This window comes from Vipera ursinii, assembly GCF_947247035.1.
Source record: "Vipera ursinii genome assembly, chromosome: 2".
NCBI classification, from domain to species: Eukaryota; Metazoa; Chordata; class Lepidosauria; order Squamata; family Viperidae; genus Vipera; species Vipera ursinii.
Window position 1 is genome coordinate 158,689,421 of NC_139513.1, and position 18,200 is coordinate 158,707,620.

Sequence of the window (18,200 nt, forward strand, 5' to 3'; positions counted from 1 at the left end):
AATTTAATATAATTTAATTAAATACTAAAATTTAAAATCCCTCAGTCCAGGCCAGACAATTCGAACAACCAGGTTTTTAAGTCCCGGCTAAAAGAGCGAAGGTCGGGGGCAGTCCGAAGCTCCAATGGCAGTTCGTTCCAAAGGGCGGGCGCACCCACAGAGAACGCCCTCCCCCTGGGAATCACCCGCCGGCAACCTCTAACCGGCGGAACCCTAAGGAGGCCCTCCCTGTGGGCGCGCACAGGATGATGGGAAGCTGATGCTGGTAGCAGGTGCTCCCTAAGGTAATCCGGACCCATGCCATTATCCTACTTGGCAGCTGATATGTTCCCCATTAGGTTCTGCTTTTATCATTGCAAACAATAGTACCATTTTTTTTTTTTGCTCCAGTCCTACCTCTGAAATCCCAGGATCTTCAAGTTCAGTGCAATAAAAGTTCCTTGACTCAGCAGAAAGACATAAGCCTGCTAAGATATGTCTAGTACCTTTGTTGCATTCCTATTCAAATTTGATTGGTCCAAGCAGACTTTCACTCTCTTTGCCCATTGCAAGAAATGGAACTACAGGTGTTCTTTTTTCCAATTGCCTCAACCGGCTTCAGTAATATCTCTTATAGCCAGTGCAGAACTGGTCAGTAATTTGTCTTCAGTTGTCTTCCAGGTGAGATTCAAGGTTTTGGTAATGGTTTTCAAGGCCCTACATGGCATGGGTCCGGAGTACCTCAGGGATCACCTGCTGCCGGCGTCAACTTCCCTCCGCCCTGTGCGTTCCCACAGAGAGGGCCTCCTCAGGGTGCCACCGGTCAGAGAATGTCGGCTGGTGGCCCCCAGGGGGAGGGCCTTCTCTGTGGGTGCCCCAGCTTTATGGAATCAGCTGCCGGTTGAGCTCCGGATGACGCCCGACCTTCGCTCCTTCCGACGCGGTCTGAAGACCTACCTATTTGAACAAGCCGGCCTGGCCTGATGGGGGATGTGTTGGGGTTTTTATTGTGGATTTTTATATTACTATTTATTGTTTTAGCTTGGGCTCCTATTTAATTCTTTTTTAATTTTTGTACTCTGTATTTTTATATGTGCCCTGTTCACCACCCTGAGTCCTTCGGGAGAAGGGCGGTATACAAATATAATAAAATATACAAATATACAAATATAATTTCAGTTGTGATTTTATATAAACCATTCAGAGTTCATCTAGTGGCATACCAAATATTGTGATAAATTTAAAAAAAATGTTGCATTTCTTACATGCGAGGTTTAGGGAACCTGTGGCTTTTTTTTTTTTTAAGATGTGGCTGAACTACAACTGCCAACAGCTCCATATTAGCCAGTATTGAAAAAGGCTGGGAAGGATGGCTCAGTAACATCTGGAAGGCTGAAGATTTCCCACCTCTATTTTATGATCGAGAACAGTCTTTCCCAGGCTAATATTTCCAGATGAATTGGCCTTCCCCTGCACAACTTGAAGTAAACATAGCAGTTGGCCATGTCAGTTTAGTTCAGTTTAATTTAGAGAGCACTGAATGTGAGATGGCCTCAGGAGACCGAGGGCTCGGTGAGGTGCTTCCAAGAAAAAGGCAGCATGCCGGGATGCAATCAGGTGAAGCTTTATTTAAAAAGTAGAGAGAAAGAGTTCCCTGGCATGGAGGCATCCATGCCTGGATTGAGCCCATGGATCAGTCCCAGAGGGAGCTTGAACACCCTGTGCAGAGGTTTTTATGGGGGTCCCCAGCCCTTCCCTTACCAATGAGAGTGAGGGGGCTGGAGGGCCATTATTTAATTTATTTATTTATTTATTTTAATTCCATTTATATCCCGCCCTTCTCCGAAGACTCGGGGCGGCTTACAAGCTTAGCAGTAGCCTTCATTCTATGTATATGCCTGCTTATTAGGGCTTTCACACACACCCCCAACCGGCATTATTACAAAGTCAGCTTAATTGCCCCCAACAATCTGGGTCCTCATTTTACCTACCTCGGAAGGATGGAAGGCTGAGTCAACCTTGAGCCTGGTGGGACGCGAACCTACACTAATTGCAGGCAGCTGGTGTTACTTAAGGAGGCATTAGCCCACTGCTCCACCAAGGCTCATTAACTCTCTCCAATGGGGCTGCAGGGGCCGGAGACCCCTGACCCACCAGTGGGGGCAAAGGAGTCTCTTTGCTCCCATCTGATGACCATTTGGGGAACTGCCATGGCTGGCACAAAAACATCTTAACACTGAATGGAGGTGGGGGGGAGGGACAGTAAGTCTGGATTAGAATAGAGTGGGGGGGGGAAACTAAGCTAACTAAGAATTGGCTTGGACAATGTGAATCTTTGGCCCCAAAGTTTTTGCATTTTCTCAAACTACCCAGTCCATCCTTGATTGACTCCTGACCATTCATTGTAAGGCATAATTCCTATCAAAGACCCAAAGAAGCAAATTAGCATGCTTCTCTCTGCCTCTCCTTTCTCCCTACCTCTCTCTATTGAACTCACTAAGAAAGGAGATGTCAAACACAGGAAATCCAGGCAATTTAAATGGGTATAAAGCTTTTATTGCAAGTTTAAGCTCTCTACAAGAATCTGAACTACTAATGGTTAAAGCAAATTGGCGGTAGATAAGAGTCAATGGAATTCAAGGTGGGTTGGACTCTCTTCTGGGCATGAAGGGACTCAAGACTGATGATGCATTTGACGCTTCCCTTGGGCTGAGCCTGGTCATCTCCTACCGGGGAATCAACCATCAATGCAGGATTTGAAACACCAAGATGAACTGTATTTCACAAGGTTGCATAGGTAAGTTACAACATGTTTGTGCCTTTGAGTCAATGTTGACTGCTGGAGACTGCCTGGGCAAAAAAAAAGATGAATTCTTTATATTGCAGTTTTTTTGGCAAGGTTTTCAGTGGTTTGTTCTTGCCTCTTTCCTAGGGCTAAGAAAGAGAGACTGGCCCAAGGTCACCAAGCAGACTTTGTACCTAAGGGGTGAATAGAATGCAGAGTCTCCCCATTTCTACCTTGATGTCTTACCATTTATACCAAACTGGGTCCCCCCCCCCCAATTACAATAGGAATGGGCATCTGGAACACATCAGTTAAACAGGCAATTAGCTAGATCCATCAGCATCCTAGAAAGCATTGTCAGCATTGTCTTAGAAAACAAAACTCTCCTAGCTTAGCTAATTGTTTGTTTAGGATATGGAATTCAGAATAGCATAGAATGGAAAAAGTGCTTCTGTTGTCTTTGTCCTTTTTCTGTGTGTGTGTGTGTGTGTGTGTGTGTGTGTGTGTGTGTGTAGGGGAGAGAGTTGCTAGGTTCTCATTGCAAAAAATCTAAATATTTTGTGTGCCCTTCAAGCCTCATCACCAATCTCCATCTGGATAACAGCATTTCAGCAGAAAAATAATATTGGAACAGTGGACTACAAGCTTGTGCCATGATAAATTGGCTCGTCATTACAGCACTCCAGATGCTATGGCTCTTGCTGCTTTCCTTTCTGCACTTTCAGTAACTGGTCTGATTTTAAAGCACCTTCTTCTTCCATCTTATCAAGATGTTACTTCTTTATATCTTGCTGTTCTTCCAAGGAATGCAAGGCAAGGCAGCCTCCATCATGAAGATCATCTGTTTTTCTCTTACAGACAAGGTAGTTGCACTTGAGATGGCAGAACTGTCTGATGGGTTTCCAGGGCTAGAGAGCCTTTGTGCTCATTTGTTCTACCACCTTGTCAAAACACAGGGCTCTCAACTCTTGTTTTCCCCAAGCCACTGAACCCTCCTCCAGACCAGGTCCAGGAGATACCAGATATTAGGCAGGATTGTTCCTCCCTGAAAGATAAGAATCCTGCTTCTAGAGCAGGGGGTGTCAAACTGCTGGCCCGCGGGCCGGATGCGTCATGCCGAAACCGTGCCCACCCCATTGCCGGCAATGGGGGGGGGAAATCACGATACGTGGCGACACGTCACATGACGTTGCGAGTTTGACACCCCTGTTCTGGAGCATAACCTTCTGATCGCTCCCCATTTAAGATATAGATTGGCTCCTCAACCCACATTATATAATCCTTCCTGCATTGCCATCTCTGAAAGGAGAAGGTAAAACCGACGTGCCCCTTCATTCTGCCTGGAGGAAAACACTTAGGCAGGAAAGAAGAAGGGCCTTTGCGAAAAGCAGCAGGCACTTTGCTGCACCTGCAAATGTGGTTTGGCATTGTGGTTTAGCCTTTTTGATCTGATAAACACCTCAGCTGCAGGTGCTACACAGAGAAAGTGAATTACTGGGTTAGGGTTGGAGCACTTTCTCTTCTAGTTTATGGTTTCCTGCTTCAGGTCTTCGATTAGCCTTTAGAGTACTAAGGGGAGGGGGGAAGACATGGCTTGTCCTCCATGGTTTATTGGCAGTTTCAAATATCTGAAAAGAGTCCTGCTGAATCAGGCTGCATCTGGGTTTAAAATACTGAGTAAAGTCATCATGTGGTTTGCTTCCTTTTGGCTTAGTGCCAATCATGGTTTATAGCTTAGTATGCAATGTGAACTGCAGTATGAACCAGACGGCATGACTTATTTGGCAACACGTGAGTAAACAAGCCATGATTTACTAGAATGGTAAACACAGTCTATGAGTTCAACAGCATCCTTTTAGCTTAGGCCAACTTGATCCTTGCACAAAACCTCCACAGATAAACCATTAAAGGAACATTGACATTCCTTCCAAGCGGGCTGCCTTCATCGTCAGATATCCAATTTTATAGACTGTTACAGGATTTGTTTCCCCTTCTCAATACCAAATTAAAACCTTTTTTAAAAATTTCCCATAGCAATTTCATCCGAAGAACTAACTCATCCGATACTTATTTATTTTTTTAGTTGAAATTGACATGGAGGACTTTCTATCCTACTTTGACATCTCACTTGTGCTAATGTTTATTTTATTTTTTATTTTTTAAAAAATCTTTTCAATTGGTGGCAGATGCCCAGAGTAAAGATAGCTTCCCTGTATCCCAAGCCCACTTGGGGACCTCAGCTGCAGTGGGTGAAGCTGCTGATCACTGCAACGAGATCCACAACAGGACTCCCATCCCGTTTTTGGACAAGGGATAAGAGAGAAGGATGCCATCTTCTCCTTTGCAGGAACTGACAACATGTCTGGGGCCAGTTCTGCTGCCTTTCCGACATCCTTGCCAGAACTCCTCTTTTATTTGCTATTTTATTTGATATTTCTTGAAAATATCCCACATGCCGGGACCTTCTTTGGCCTGCAGTGGGACCTAGGTTGGGGGAGAGGGGGAATGTTAAGGATGCAGGGGAAAAGGGGCCAGCGTTGCAATGAACTCTGAATGCTGCACGACTTACTCTTAAACACCTGGTTTATATACATCTGAAGTGAGAAAAGAAAAACATACTATAAAACTAGCTGATAATTTTTATGATGCTATAATCCTTAGATCATGTGCCTGAAGGAGCGGGGAGGGGACACGATGGTGCTGTGGAATTGCTCAAATACAATGCAGTTGAGTAAAAATAAATAAATCCATCCAGTTTGCTGACTATGGTATGAGATCACAATGATGTGAAACAGATTCTGGACAATTGCAAAGACATCCCTGTGCAAGTATCCACCCTGGAAGAAGACAAGACCCTGAATGACAAAAAAAGTCCCATTTCTCATCTCTGCTTTCTCCAGTTACAGCTGGAAAATTCCTTTCTTGAAATCCTTCAGAGCTGTTGCCAGCCAAGATGGACAGGGCTGATTTAGATGGTGTGATTCCATATAAGACAGCTTCTTAAGTTCCTAGCATTACCAACCTATCAGCAGGATAGTATTGCTAATCAAACTGGATTAGATTGCTCCTGTACCTTCCACAAAAGATGAATCTGCAGACGTTATACATTTATATTCCTTGCTAATATCAGAATTCCCACTCTGGTGCCATGCAATTATAGGAATCCCATCATTCTCAGCCAATTTAGCTGTAAGGTGGGATAGGAGTTACAATCCAAAACATCTGGAGGGCATCTAGCTGGAAAAGGCTGATCAAGTTCCTGGTTAAGAACTTGGTGCATCTTATCACTGTTTTCAAACTGTGGCGTTGGAAAAGACTCTTGAATGTCCCTTGATCTGCAAGGAGATCAAATCAATCAGTCCTAAGGGAATTAAACCCACGCTGTTCTTTGGAAAGACTGAAGCTAAAGCTCAAATACGTTGGCCACCAAATGACAAGAGAGGATTCACTGGGAAAGACTGATGTTGGGAAAGTCTGAAGGCAAAAGGAGAAGGGAATGGCAGAGGATGAGGTGGTTAGACAGTGTCATTGTCACAATGAACATGAATTTGGGCAGACTCAGGGAGGCAGTGGAGGATGGTTGGGGGTGGGGGTGGCTTGCTATGGCCCATGGGGTCGCAAAGAGTTGGACACAACTTACCGCCTGAACAACAACTTCTTATATAGTATGATGCTTTGGCTTATCCCTTTTGGAAGGCAGCTATCAAAAAATCCTTTCCACAGAACATGGACCTCGATGAAGTTTGGGTACAAACAAACAGTTGTAAATGTGCTTCTGTACTCTGTGGGGATAATTAGGGGGACCCATATTCATCCATTTTACCCAAGGGTCAGATAAACTGGAAGAGCAATATGTAACTTGCATACTCTCAGGTCAGGATGAAAATCTTTTACAGAATATTGCTAGATTCTTTGCTGTAGCAATAAGCTAAGGATTGGCATCCCAGCTGCTTAAAGGGAATAATTATATTTCTATCATCTATGAGGAACTGATAATATTGTTTCTTGTAGATATTTGGATTGTAATCTTTGACTTGCTAGTACTGATTTTAACTGCAAATAATGCTAAATTATACCAACCTTACTGAAGGCAATTGCTTCACCGTGATTCTGGCTTAGCATAGTGTGTGGACCCAGCATTGTTAAAGTCAATTCTGAGTTTGCTTATCTATTCAAACCCCAGGAACAAATCAATGCCCTCCTCTGCCCTTTTGTTCATTCATCACTAACATTTTGAGTTGTTTTTTTTAAATGAACCTCATTTTATGGAAGCATTGTTGTTGTTGTTTCCTTCCTGGTCCAAAGAAGACTAATGTTTATATATGAGTATAGAAGAACTGGTTTATTAAAGCCAAGCTACCTCTTTATATTGTATTGCTATCTATGCCTTGCAGAACAGAGAAGAAAGAAAGAAAGAAAGAAAGAAAGAAAGAAAGAAAGAAAGAAAGAAAGAAAGAAAGAAAGAAAGAAAGAAAGAAAAGCATCTGTGAACTCTTGTCTCTTTCCTGAAGCCCCGGGAGAGTGCATTTTATTCCTTCCCTTTACCAGCTGTTCTTCATTCATTCTCCTCCCCCAAACCATACAGTTTTCCTGTTTCGTTGGAATATTTAAATCTTCTCCATCCTCTAGGGATTGGGAAGGGATAGAGAAGCAAACAGCTGCACATGGCTCCCCCCCCTTTGCTATTTGGAACAGCTATAAATAGCTCCGGGCAGACCAAAAAATTATGGATTGAGACTGGGGTTAATAGCCAGAAAATGGAGCTCAGCTGTTCTTCCTGCCACTGCAGCTGTTTCAGAGCCAAGCTGTGACTTGGCAATGGTTGCCAAAGATGCCAAGCAAGTGCCTCCCTTGTGCACCAGCGCCAAGGAATGGTTATTGAAGAAGATGCCTCCCCCTGCTTTGGTTTTTTTTTTTTTTGTTTTGAGTGGGAGAATAACTATGAGTTGATAAAATCGGTTGGAAACATCTCAGATATGACCTAAGTGAGAAACATGGAATTGCCCTTTTTTTTCATTCTTTGGCCTTTAACGCTGTGTTTTCTATTCTCACTTCCCTGGGAGTAACCTAACTAAACTCAAAAATAAGATCAGCATTTGCCAGGTGGGCTTCTTAGTGGTGGGACAGGAGTCATAGGAATACAGGAAGAGTCCTGTTAGATCTGGTCAACTATCTGGTCCAGGATTCCAAACAAATACATTTGAGTAGATCAGACATGTCAAACACAAGGCCCGGGGCCCGGATCCGGCCCACGAAGCCATCCTGGAAACAGTGAGGGAACGTCCCCCACTGCCTTGGCCCTGGCCCAGAGACCCTCCTTCTGCCAGAGACCCTCAGATCTGTCCCACTCCTGCCCAGGCCCCCATAGGCACCCTTGATGCCAACGATGTAGAGCTGGCCACGCCCACCCAGTAGGCCACACACACACTCTAGCCACACCCACCCTGGCCATACCCACCCGGCCCCCTGAGGGCAACCGCAATGCTGATGCGGCCCTCAATGAAATTGAGTTTGACACCCCTGGAGTAGATTGTAAGCAGGGGCAAGATAACTGCAGCCCACCATTTCTCTCTATAACTTGTATATAAGAGAAGCTGCTTATGGTTCTAGAGATATTAAGCAGCCATCAAGAGAACAGACTAATCCTTATTTATAGAATCCTTTTCAGAATCATCTGTTTGCTACCATTGCATCTATATCGGTGTCCTATATTTGATTGTAATTTTGCCCATTTTAGTTTCATTGGCCCCTAAGTGCTGAGTAATTGTTCCATGTTTTCCTTTTTAATGGGTTTTGTTTGGAAGGAAAACAAAAAGAGAGCGAAATACTTCATTTTTTTGAAATCCACCTGTTAAAACAAAGAAGCCTTGTGAAAGAAGAAGAAAAACAAAACTAATAGCACGCATGACTGTAAATAAGTCCTCTCCAGCAGAATAGAATAGAATATCTTTATTGTCATTGTGTAACTCACAACTCACATTCTGCCTGTATGGATCTCAAGTGATTCAGGGTGTCGATGTTTCTGTGACTTTTCTGAGTCTGTGACAGCTACTTGTTTGAATCTGATCTCCAGCTTAAACCCAACACCAAAGGAAAAGTATAAATTCATGCCATTCTGAAGACAACATTCCTGTATTTCCAAAGTTGTTGAAAAGAATGGGAAGCTGATGCTTAATATGTAAATCCGGCATGTAGTTTGTATCAAACAAAGATGCTATTGATTTGCAATTTTATATGGAGACAGAGGAGACCCAGAAAGCAGCTTGAGGAGAGGTGCTCATGCTCTATTCATGTGAATATACTGTACATAACACTTAAATCTAATGTTGGTTGAAAGAGTCTTCTCTCCCAAGTGTCCTCTTTGTACAATGTCCTTGGACATATATTTGCCCAGGCAAATTGCCAGAAACAGGCCAGCATATACTTCTAAGTGTAAACGTATATTTATTTGCAGCATACTTCTCTATCTTTTTTCTGTGCTTTGGAAAACATGGGCAGCGTTCACCCTTCAGCCTTATTTGTGGGACCCTCACATTTCCTACACCTTCTAGTCCCAGCTACTGCCATTGGAGAAGGGACAAATGCAGATAACGAAGCCGGAGGATCAACCACAGAGTTTGTACTCTTTCTACAGAAATTCGGAGAGCTAATAAACCTCCGAGCTGCTTTGCCTGCTTGTACTCAAGGTTAGCATGCTAAGTTGTAGATAGCCCTAGTGCAGGGGTAGGCAACCTTGGCTCTTTTATGACTCGTGGACTTCAACTCCCAGAATTCCTGAGCCAGCCATGCTGAGGGGAAAGGGAGAGGTTTCCAAGCTGAGCCATGCTACCTCAGGAATTCTGGGAGTTGAAGTCCACGAGTCATAAAAGAGCCAAGGTTGCCTACCCCTGCCCTAGCGTGTATTTTCCTGCTCTTCAGTTGAGTGGAAAATTTTGCAGGGAAGTTTGTTTAGGACCTACCTTTGGCCTTCCTGCCAATCATCTGCACCTCGCCTTTCAGACATTAATACATTCTCAACTTTTGTTGGTTTGAATTCTACCTATATGTCTGGCTGAAGCCCAGAGACAACATAGCAAAGTCAAATTAAGTTCAATTCTTTATTTGCTTACACTTTATGGACAGAAACTTGTCAAACTAATTTAATAACCTTCTAACTTACGAGCTATATACTGAGAGATTCTAGGGTATGGCTATCCTGAACCTCTTCCCCATCCAGTTCAAGACTGTGCAGTCTCTTAATCCTGGCTCCTGCCAAATTCCCCCCCCCCAACTGCTCCTTCTGGTTCACATTCCATCACACTTTGCTTGGGAATCCATTTATGATACTGGAAATCCATTTTTGCCTGAAAATAAATACAGAATGTTGCCACCATGGTGGATTGCAGCTAAAATTCCCATCCAGCCTTCCTATATTAGGCCAATGGGAGGTTTAGTGATAGCTTAAACCTAACATTTGATGCACATTGGTTTTTCTGGGACTGCTCCGTCTCTGTTCTCTCAGGTCTTGTCTTGAGATTCAAATGATATCACTGCCATATTATAGTAATATTCTAGTACACGGGTGTCAAACTCGCCACGTCACGTGACATCTCGTGACGTATCGCGACTCTTTTGGCATTGCCAGCGATGGGGTGGGCATGGCTTCGGTATGATGAAACCAGCTTGTGGGCTGGCAGTTTGATACCCCTGTAAATAGTACATGCAAGTTGGCCTGCCATTTTGTTCTTGTTTCAGTGAAGACCTGGCTTGCGATGGTTGTTCCATCAAGACATTGGCAGACAGAACTTGAGATGTATGGACTAGAAAAGAGGAACAGTTCATTTGCTGGATGCGGCCAGAAGTATGTTTCATTCCTTGCCATTCTACTTTGCTTCTCCTGGGCTTAGGGACTTATACTCTAATGATCTGACTGAAGTAAAGTGGGGCTAGCTGGGTTTCACCCACTGTTTATTTCATCTGTGTCCACAGTTGACATATATTGGTAGATTCCTTCAGAGGAAATAAGGCCGTTAATAGAAGAAGAAGGAGAGGAATACTGTGCCCATACAAAGTTGCTTCGGGCAGGCTGGCTAGCTATTGTTTATTGCTTTCAGCCACAGATTCATTTAGCCATGGTTTATTAAATAATCCACAGTGGTTGGGTTTTGCACAGCATACTGTATGGCTAAACCTACTGTATGCTTTATGAATACATGTGGCTTTCCAGCATCAGTTTTGTGGTCTCTAGAACTGTGCTCTTGAAATTTATATCCTTGGGGTGATTTGAGAGAGGCATGTGCATTTCTTAATATAAAGGTTAAAACTTTTATACAGGTAATCCTCAACTTACAACATTTCATTTTGTGACCATTCAAACTTACAATGGCATTGGAAAAAGTGGCTTATGACCAGTGGTGGGATTCAAATATGTGAATGACCAGTTCTCTGTGTGGATGCCACTTCTGGAAGTCCATTCTGGGCTTGGGCAACAAAAAAATTAAAGTATTTTTCCGTGTATAAGAAGCTATTTTTTCCCTGCAAACACCCTGTTCAAAGATTAGGTGCGTCTTATACAAGTGCAGTATCTTATACACGGAAAAATAATGGTAACCTCCACAGCCCAGGGCATGCCTGTATTGGTTGCCAGGCCACCTGGTGTAGGTGTCAAGCCCCTATGGGCTTGCCACTAACAGGAGGGGGGAGGGGACAAGATCATCAGCGGCCAAACTTCCGGATTTGCCAGCTCAGCTGTTTGGTGCTCCACCGAACAGTTGATCGGCACGGAGAAACTCGCATGCCAGAGCGTCTTATACAAGGGTGCGTCTTATAGATGGAAAAATACGGTAGCTACTGATTTTGCCAACGTGGTGTGAACTGTCTGAATCCTCTGCTTATGACCATTTTTCACACTTATGACTGTTGCAGTATCCCCATGGTCGCCTGATCAAAATTCAGACACTTGGCAACTGACTCACATTTATGACAATTGCTGTGTCCCCGGGGGTCATGTGATCACCTTTTGCGACTGTCTGACAGGCAAAGTCAGTGGGGGAAGCCACATTCACTTAACAACCATGTTACTAATTTAACAACTGCAGTGATTCACTTAATAACTGTGGCAGGAAAGGTTGTAAATTGGGGCAAAACTCAATTCGCTGTCTCACTTAGCAACAGAAATGTTGGGCTCCATTGTGGTCATAAGTTGGGGACTATATGTATTGGGCTTATATTTCCTCTTTTCCTTTTATGTTAGAAAAGCTAAAGCTCCAAAATGCAAAACAAGTTCAAATGTTGAGTGCCACCACCTCTAGAAATAGTACCCTGTGATGACTCTGTTCCCCATGGCCCTGGGAGGCAGAAACAAAGTGTAATGTAAATTTTGGAGGCTGCAAACAAGTTGCCAATCTTATAAACCATGGATTTTTTTTTAGTGCTGGCCCCTCCTGGGGGTTGGTGGCCATCAGTGGTATGTGTTTATTTGATGTTATGTTTAAAACAAGGACACTGATTATTTTTGCCAAACTATGTACAGAGATTTTTCAGCCAGAGTATGTGTTGTCTCCCAGTGCTAATTTTCCCTTGAAGGTTTCCTTGTATAATTCAGCTTATAATCTCTCAATTTCTTTGGGAGATTTGCAAGCCTTTCTACTTTGTATAAAGTTGTAGCATTCTAAGTTACAATTTTTAGGACTGATGGGGATATTTTTATACCCTCACTGACTATCTACGTTCTGCCAAGGATGGAGGAACATTAGATACCTATCTTTGACCATTGACCTTTTTCTTAGTAAAATATTATATGGTGGTTTTCTGCTGCCTTCTTCACCATTGTAGAGGCATCTACAGGTAGCCGTGATGATGCAAAATGTGCGTTGTGATGTCACAGTACAAACTCTGGGCTTTCATTCTTGCCTTGCACTGTTGCACTAAACATTAAGGGACAGGGTTTGTGTTGGAGCACTTGCCCGTCCCACCAATACACACATACCATTCTTATATTATGATATGAAAGTACCTTCATTCCCACCATTGCAAATAGCTATTATAACAATTCCAGGCTCCATGCTTCTGCTTTAGTTGCTATTGGTAAAACCACAGTTATAGTCTACCAGAACCATGGTTATTTGTAGTGTTCAGGCTACAGTAATGTCTTTGGAGATTTTGGGGACATTCCCCATATGTTGCTGTCATTACATTCTGGTACTGTTGCTACTAATTGTCCATAACTGCTTTTTTTCATTTTTTAGCAGAGTTTATATCATAACTTACCATTACAGACTATCCTCATTTAGCGACAGCCTCATACAGTGACTGACAGTTACAACAGTGATGAAGAAGTGATTTTGTGACCAATCCTCACATTTACAGCCTTCACAGGTATATAAAACAAAGGAAAGCCGGAGTAAGATTGCAAGCACAATTGAGGTTTTGCTTAGCAACCACTTCACTAAACAACCATGTTGCCATCCCAATTGTGGTTGCTAAGTGAAGACTACCTATATATTTAATGCCCATTCCTGATGGCACCCTGGTGGATGCAGCTGATAGCCTAAGGCTTGGTCACAAGCAGAGCTTCATCAGTTAGCACAATGCACAGTGTCATCATTCCACCACAATGTGACTTCCAAAGCTTCATTTTCTCAAAATGCTATTTCTCTCTGCTTGCCCTTTCTGCCCAGTTCCAGCTAAGGTACAGTAGTACTCCAGCATCTTCTCTCTTTAACATATTAAAACAGTGGTTTGCATCTTTAAAAGTTTTATCTCAGCCTTTTACCAGCCCACGTTCAGGAGACTAAATAAGAGGGTTTGGGAGCAGGAGGAAAGAGTTAAACCCCTGCTTCCAAACACACAATTTCTTTTTGATGCTAGGGGGCACCTGATCCCAGGGAAGGTAAGATAAGCAGGAGTGGGGAAAGACAGGCAATGAAAGGCTGGGGAAAGGTTTTATCTTCACCCTGAGCAGAAGCAAATGGCAGCTTTGTTCCGTCCTCTCTCTCTCCCAATTTTCTGACAACAACAACAACAACCCCCCAAAGAAGGCTCTTGATAAGGGAATCCCCCTGGGGTGAAAAGCAATATACAGCTTCTTCCATGCTGCATTCATATGGATGCTCAAAGCCTCATTCATCTAAGTTAAGGCAGCCTGGGCAGGAGGGCAAAGCGGAGAAAAGGAGGGGGAGGACGGGGAGGACTCCATATTTAGCACTGGAGCTTCTGTGCCTGAATAGGCTTTTCTCCAGTGCCCTTTTCCCACGAGAAGCTCTGACCTGTTTGCGGGGGGGGGGGCGGTTGTTATAAAAAAAACCCCTCACCCTTCAAGGCTCTTAGCAAAAGACTCAACGGGAACAATGCCTTTGGGGTGGCTAAATGGAACCTCCATGGCGGGGCAGTCTAGCATTGAGTGCCAGTTGGTGGGGAACAAGAAAGAGAATTCCACCGCTTTCATCTGAAGCTCTGCTTGGGGTCCTCTTCCAGAAGGCATCCAGCTCCTGGCCAACCTTAGGGGCTTAAGAGGGGATTTTGGCCAAATGCTTCATAGAGGACCCAGTGTGGGGTCAGTGGGGACAGTGGAAAGTGGCTTGTTTCATTTCCCACAAGTCACCACCCTCCCTCACCCATGTGGTGGAGTGCCCTGTGAGAACCTAAACTGCCTAGTTTACACACTTCTTTCCTTCCTGAATGATCCCTGTGGGAGACAGGAATTCCAGGTTCAGAATCCCATCCTTTGGTCCCATTTAAGGTTTAGCACAGAAAGCTCTGTCAACCTGGTTATGAGATATCTAGGTATCCTAAAAAAAAGAGCTCCTTCTCCCCAAGAACATGGGATAAAATTCTCTAAAATCTTTCAAAAATAACTCATGCATTTTCAGTGAATTGCAGGATACTTCTTTTTATTATCTTTAACAGTCTATATCCCACCCAGTCAGTTGTGGGGTGCAATTGACAAATCTTGTAATCCGCTTAGACCAGATAAATACAGGCACATGCAGGGAGATTGCAGAACAAATGGCTATTTGAATCATAATAACAAAAAAATAGCAATTTAATCCAATCGTCTGGTTTAACACCACTCCTCTTTCTCATGTACTCTTGTCCTCAGCCCTTTCCTTATCCTTGCTCTTCTGATTCCACTAATTGCTCTTTGTTCTCAGTAAATAACTACCTTTGGCCTCTCATCCCTAACTCTGCAGCTCTCTCTGACTTATCACTAACTGTCTCTGTCCCACTTCCAACGGACTTTCTCAACAAGTGACATCTGCGGCACGAAGCATCTTTTCATCAACTCCTGCTGCTGAGTCAGCTGCAAAAACCCTTCCAGAGAAAAGAGTCTGCTGTTACCCAGACTCTGATAACCTCCAGATTAGATCACTAAAATTTATTGTAAATAGGATTGTCTTTGAAAAATGCTTTGAGGTCAGCATTGCCATAAACATTAGACTAAAATGTGGTTGGCTAGTTATAATTACCCAAACCAGGAAAATACTCACCCACCCACCTCCACACACAATGTGTGTTGTAATTGGGTTCATTTGCAAGCCATGGTTTCATTAACCATGTGTTAGAACTTACCCAAAAACAGTTACAATATTGCTGATGGACTAGGAACTGGGCCTGGTGAGATGAGACTCATCGTGATACTCCTGAAATGGTCATGGTGGCTGTAACTTTGTTTCTAACACCATTTTTTAAAAAAATTTAAACTGTAATCTTTGGATCGGAGACCACTAGGAAAACCCAGGGATTTAAGCTAGGGTGGAAAGTCAAAAGAACATTGTAGAAAAGACAATGGCAAGGTCCATCAAGAAAGAACATGAATATCATCCCAAAATCACCAGGAATTGAGCTTGATTTGAGTTGTCTTTATTTTTACAGCCTAAACGTAGACACTAGAATTATCTAATCTAAAGGTTAACAAAGTTTTTGCTGCTGAAGACTATATTTGCATTAAAAGCAAACTTGCAGCAGAGGCACTACACATTTATTTATTTTTTTGCCTCAAAAATTGCACACACAGTCAGTGAAAACCATCCTTTACCACTACAAGGCAAGGGTCTGGGGTGGATGGGTAGGAGTGGTTGAATCTGAGCACTGAAAAAATGGGATAAGAGGTAGAAGAAACCATCATAGTACAGTATTAAGGTGAAATCTATATGATGTTCTTGGCAGTCGTCACAACGAACAGGCTGCACTGATCTAAATTACATGAATACACGTCCTTCATTTAGCGGGTCCCAAAAATATTCTGAGTTGCAAGAAACCATCACAAATTCTTGACTACATCCACTGACTACAATTATTATTCCAGTATTTCTCTTATTTCCTTTGTGGAACCTAATGATGGATTGTGGTTATTCTTTAAAGCTTTCCCCCCTTATATGTAGCTGATGTCGAGAGATACAATCCCAGAAACAGGAAAATAAAGGCCAAATTTATTGAATTTGGTGCCACCTGACTTTAGAATAATACTAAAAGGACGCGGTGGCTCAGTGGGTTAGGACGCTGAGCTTGTCAATCAGAAGGTTGGCAGTTTGGCGGGTCGAATCCCCAGTGCCGCGTAACAGAGTGAGCGCCTGTTACTCGTCCCAGCTTCTGCCAACCTAGCAGTTCGAAAGCACGTAAAAATGCAAGTAGAAAAATAGGGACCACTCCGGTGGGAAGGTAACAGCGTTCCGTGCGCCTTTGGCGTCTAGTCATGCCGGCCACATGACCACGGAGATGTCCTCGGACAAGCGCTGGCTCTTCAGCTTTGAAACAGAGATAAGCACCGGCCCCTAGAGTCGGAAACGACTAGCACACATGTGTGGGGGAACCTTTACCTTTACCTTTTAAAAGGTGGAAAGATTCTGTATTATCCACCATGGAAGAATGCTTGGTGAAATTGACAGAACTTGCTGAGGTGGACAAACTTATTTTTTTGATTACAGAAAGAACATTATCTATACTTACTGGCAATCAGAAACCCCTTGTGGGACCTTTTTGTGTAAAAATAAAAAAAAACCTTGTGATTTATGGTTTTCATGTTTAGATAAAAGAGATTATGGAAAGAAGAAAGTCATGATATACAGTAACTTTAGAGACAGGTTAAAATATATTTGAACTGCTGCGAAGACTATCGGAAGCCATTTCTTTATAGCTTTCTTTATATTGTTCTCTCTTTTTTTCCTAATTTCTTTTTTTTTTTCTTATTACACTTTTAGCTTTTCTTTTCTATTTATTTTCTTTTATTTCTCTTGCCATTTTCTTTCATTTGTATTAGTTCTTATTACTGCTGTTATAGTATGTATATGAGCCACTCTGAGAAAACAAGAACCTTACTACAAGAGGAAGGAAAAGAACAAGATGGTGAATCTGGCAAACCACACAGAATATATACCACCAATATTCAGCAGTGTTACAAAAGGTATTCTCAGCTACCGTATTTAAACCCTGCCCTAAAGTCTAGCTCCGTAAAACTTGAATAACCCCAGTTGATGAAAACAAATGAATATGAGAGTCAAAATTATTTTTAATTGAATGATAAAGACTGCAAATCTAGCTGCAGTGTTTGTATATCTAAACTCTTGCCTTTGGATTATATACATTTCCCTAGGGCTAGCAGGTTTCCCATGTTTGTTAAATGTGTCATTCCATGGGACTATCTTTCCCAGAATATTTTGGGAAGTGAGTAATGATACAAAAACACTTTGTAGACATGTCAAAAATGTGAGCTATAATGAATTATAAATAGATTTGTTTACATTTTGTAGAAGCAAGAATTGTGGGATACTTCTTCCCTTGTGTGTGTGTGTGTGTGTGTGTGTGTTTAAAATCAAAGATATCCAAGAGAGTATTGAAGGAGAAGACAAATGCTTCATTCACCTAAGTGGGTAGTACAGAGTTCTAACAGGATACAGTAATATGTGTAATATGTAGAGTTGATGTACTCATACTGCAGGACTCAGTAGCGTTCCTCTTGTTCGTGTCACTTCAGCAGGGATGGAATATTTATAGACAAAATCTATTGGGACAGACCTTAAATATCTCAATGAGAATTTCCTGCAGTATGGAGGGATTAGTCATATATATTTCAGAATGAGAATAGAGCTGGAAGAAAATTTTGGGAGGTCTTCTAGATTCTAGTTCAACCCCCTGTTCAACCAGGAGACCCTACCTACACCATTTCAGATAAGTGACTGTCCAATCTCTTCTCAAAAAACCTCCAGCGATGAAGCACCCACAACTTCCCCCCTATGCTTATTCCACAAAGTATTCCAGCCATAAACGATGCGTCCTTCAGTTTCGCCTAGGGCAGGGGTCGGCAACCTCGGCTCTTTTATGACTCGTGGACTTCAACTCCCAGAATTCCTGAGCCAGCATAGCTGGCTCAGGAATTCTGGGAGTTGAAGTCCACGAGTCATAAAAGAGCCGAGGTTGCCGACCCCTGGCCTAGGGTCTCGTGTGAACCCTGCTCCTCTCT